Below are 4,097 nucleotides of genomic sequence, written 5' to 3'. Positions count from 1 at the left end.
ATAGTTCACATACTGTTGAAGCCTGGCTTGGAGAATTTTGAGCATTACTTTGCTAGTGTGTGAGATGAGTGCAATTGTGTGGTAGTTTGAGCATTCTTTGGCATTGCCTTTCTTTGGGATTGGAATGATAACTGACCTTTTCCAGTCCTGTGGCCACTGCTGAATTTTCCAAATTTCCTGGCATATTGGGTTCAGCACTTTCACAGAATCATCTTTTAGGATTTGAAATAGCTCAACTGGAATTCCGTCACCTCCACTAGCTATGTTCGTGGTGATGCTTCCTAAGGCCCACTTGAATTTGCATTCCAAGATGTCTGGCTCTAGGTGAATGATCACACTATCGTGGTTATCTGGGTCATGAAGATCTTTTGTGTATAGTTCTTCTGTGTATTTTTGCCACCTCTTCTTAATGTTGTCTTTTTTTTTTTTTAAGAGATGTCTTATTTAGTTTCCAAACACCTTGCGTGCTAAGTTGCTTCAGTAGTGTCTGACTCTTTGCAACACTATGTACTATATCCCGCCAGGCTCCTCTTATCATTGGGATTCTGCAGGCAAAAATACTGGAGTGGGTTTCCCTGCCCTCCCCCAGGAGATCTTCCTGACACAGGGTTCAAACCTGTGTCTCTTATGTCTCCTTCATTGGCAGGCAGGTTCTTTACCACTAGCTCTAGTTGAGAAGCTCAATATCTTGGGGTTTTCTAAATGTCTTTGTTACTGAGTTTTAATTTAATTCCATTGTAGTCAAAGAACATGCTTTGTTATGATTTGACTCTTTTTCAGTTAACTGGGATTTATTCTGTTACCTGGTTTACATCATTGCTAGGTCTTTTTCTATGGTTCGTTTTTCTTCTAATGATAAGGAGTATTTTTCTACCTTGCATGCCTGGTAATCTTGAACTAGATGTCAAACATTTTAAGTTTTATCTTGTTGAGCGTTTAAGCCTTGTTGTGGGATGGAGTTATGAGGAAATGTTTATTCTTTCCAGATCTGCAGTTCATCTTTACCAGGTGAGACCAGCACAGGCAAAATGGTCCTTCTGAGGACCAAGGTAGTTACTCTTCTGAGTACTCAAGCCGATGGCCGTGTTATCCCAACATTTCTCGACTCTGGTTGTGGAGAATGGAAACTGTTCCCAGCCCTTTGTGAGGCTTGGGAATTATTCCTTCTGCTCTTGCCCTTGCCCTTGGGAATTTTCTTCACATGCTGATTGGTAATCAACTAAGCTAACAGGGAAATTGCTGCAGCCCTCACCTCTTGGATTCTCTGCCTTGAACTTGCTTCCCACCTCGACATCCCTGAATTCTCAACCTTCTCCTCACATCTCAAGGTGACTACTGTGCTGTTTGGATTTCTCCTCCCTGAACTTCTACCTGGAGATGCAACTGTAGATTTCCTTTATCTCCTCATCTGTAAGAGCATCATTCTCCTGCATTGCATTGCTGTTCAGTGTCTGAAAACCACTGTGTCATATTTTTGTTTTTTTAATTGGAGTATAACTGCTTTATGAAGTTGTGTTAGTTTCTGCTGTACTATGAAGTGAGTCTGGAGAAGGAAGTGGCAACCCACTCCAGTATTCTTGCCCAGAGAATCCCATGGACAGAGGAGCCTGGCGGGCTCAGACCATGGGATCACAAGAGTTGGACATGACTTAGCAAATAAACCATCATGAAGTGAATCAGTCATATATATTTATATGTCCCCTCCATCTTGAACATCCCTCCCAACTCTCATCCCACCCCTCTAGGTCATCTCAGAATACCAGGCTGAGCTCCCTGTGCTAAATAGCAGGTTCCTACCTGCTGTCTATTTTACACAGGATAGTGTATAAATATCAGCGCTACTTTCCCATTCATCCCACCCTCCCCTTCCCCCTTTTTGATATTTTATATGTTTAAGACAGGATAGTAGCATCTGATTCCTGATGTGTTCTCTGGTCCACTTTGGCCACAAGTTGAAATGAATATGTATTTTTCCAGAGAGAAAAGTATTCTAAACTCATACTGAATTTCCAGTTCAAATAGATTAGTCCAAAGTTATGTATCTTTTTTATTTCATACTTGTCTTTCTGTGATGCTGAAAAATCTTGGTTCCGAAAACATTCCAACAGTTACTCGTTTTTATGTTTCTTATTCATGGGGCTTCCCTTGGTGGTTCAGTGGGTAAAGAATCCACCTGCAATGCAGGAGACCTGGGTTTGATCTCTGGGTCAGAAAGATACCTTGAAGAAGGAAATGGCAACCCACTCCAGTATTCTTGCCTGAAAAATCCCATGAACAGAGGAGCCTGGCGGGCTACAGTCCATGGGGTTGCAAGAGTACGACATATGAGAGTGACTAAACCACCACCACATTTTGCTCTTACAACAGCTCTAGTTCAGTTCAGTTCAGTCGCTCAGTCGTGTCCTACTCTTCACGACCCCATGGACCATGGCATGGCAGGCCTCCCTGTCCATCACCAACTCCCTCAAATTCATCTCCATTGAGTCGGTGATGCCATCCAACCATCTCATCCTCTGTTGGTCCTCCTTCTTCTGCCCTCAATCCCTCCCAGCATCAGGGTCTTTTCAAATGAGTCAGCTCTTCGCATGAGGTGGCCAAAGTACTGGAGTTTCAGCTTTAGCATCATTCCTTCCAAAGAAATCCCAGGGCTGATCTCCTTCAGAATGGACTGGTTGGATCTCCTTGCAGTCCAAGGGACTCTCAAGAGTCTTCTCCAACACCACAGTTCAAAAGCATCAATTCTTCAGCGCTCAGCTTTCTTCACAGTCCAACTCTCACATCCATACATGACCACAGGAAAAACCATAGCCTTGACTAAACGAACCTTTGTTGGCAAAGTGATGTCTCTGCTTTTGAATATGCTATCTAGGTTACTATACAGCAAATTGAATCTGCTGTACATATACAAATGCCTGTGTGCTAAGTCGTGTCTGACTCTGCGACCCCATGGGGGTCTGTAGTCTGACAGGCTTCTCTGTCCATGGAACTTTCCAGGCAAGAATCCTGGAGTGATTTGCCATTTCCTACTCCATATATTCCCTCTGTTTTGGACTTCCTTCCCATTCAGGTTACCACAGGGCATTAAGTAGAGTTCCCTGTGCTATACAGTATTTTCTCATTAGTTCTCTATTTTATACACAGTATCAATAGTGTGTAAGTGCCAATTCCAGTCTCACAATTCCTCCAACCTCCACCACTTTCTTCTGTGTAGTCATACATTTGTCTTCTTCATTTGTGTCTCTATTTCTTCGTTGCAAAGAAGATCACCTGTACCATTTTTTTGGTGTGTTTTTGGACTACCCTCATAGCTGAGTTGGTAAAGAATCTGCCTGCAGTGCACGAGACCCAGGTTTGAAGATCCGCTGGAGAAGGGATAGGCTACCCATGCCAGTATTCTTGGGCTTCCCTTGTGGCTCAGCTGGTAAAGAATCCGCCTGCAATGTGGGAGAACTGGGTTCAGTCTCTGGATTGGGAAGATCCCCTGGAGAAGGGAAAGGCTACCCACTCCAGTATTCTGGCCTGGAGAACTCCATGGACTATACAGTCCATGGGGTCCCAGAGTCGGACATGACTGACTTTCACTTACTCTTTTTCACTTTCATCTTTGTTTAAGAATAATGTATACCTAGAAGAACCTGAGGACCACACAGAAGTGTGGCCGAGAGGAGCTACCCCTTGCCCAAGGTCAGGGGCGGCATCCGAGAGAAGCTATCCCACATCTGAGTACATTATGAGAAACGCTGGGCTGGAAGAAGCACAAGCTGGAATCAAGATTGCCGGGAGAAATATCAATAACCTCAGATATGCAGATGACACCACCCTTATGGCAGAAAGTGAAGAGGAACTCAAAAGCCTCTTGATGAAAGTAAAAGAGGAGAGTGAAAAAGTTGGCTTAAAGCTTAACATTCAGAAAACGAAGATCATGGCATCTGGTCCCATCACTTCATGGGAAATAGATGGGGAAACAGTGGAAACAGTGTCAGACTGTATTTTTTTGGGCTCCAAAATCACTGCAGATGGTGATTGCAGCCATGAAATTAAAAGACATTTACTCCTTGGAAGAAAAGTTATGACCAACCTAGACAGCATATTCAAAA

Source organism: Bison bison, unplaced genomic scaffold (assembly GCF_000754665.1).
Source record: "Bison bison bison isolate TAMUID 2011002044 unplaced genomic scaffold, Bison_UMD1.0 scf7180017864141, whole genome shotgun sequence".
Lineage (NCBI taxonomy): Eukaryota > Metazoa > Chordata > Mammalia > Artiodactyla > Bovidae > Bison > Bison bison.
This window is presented reverse-complemented; position numbering follows the sequence as displayed.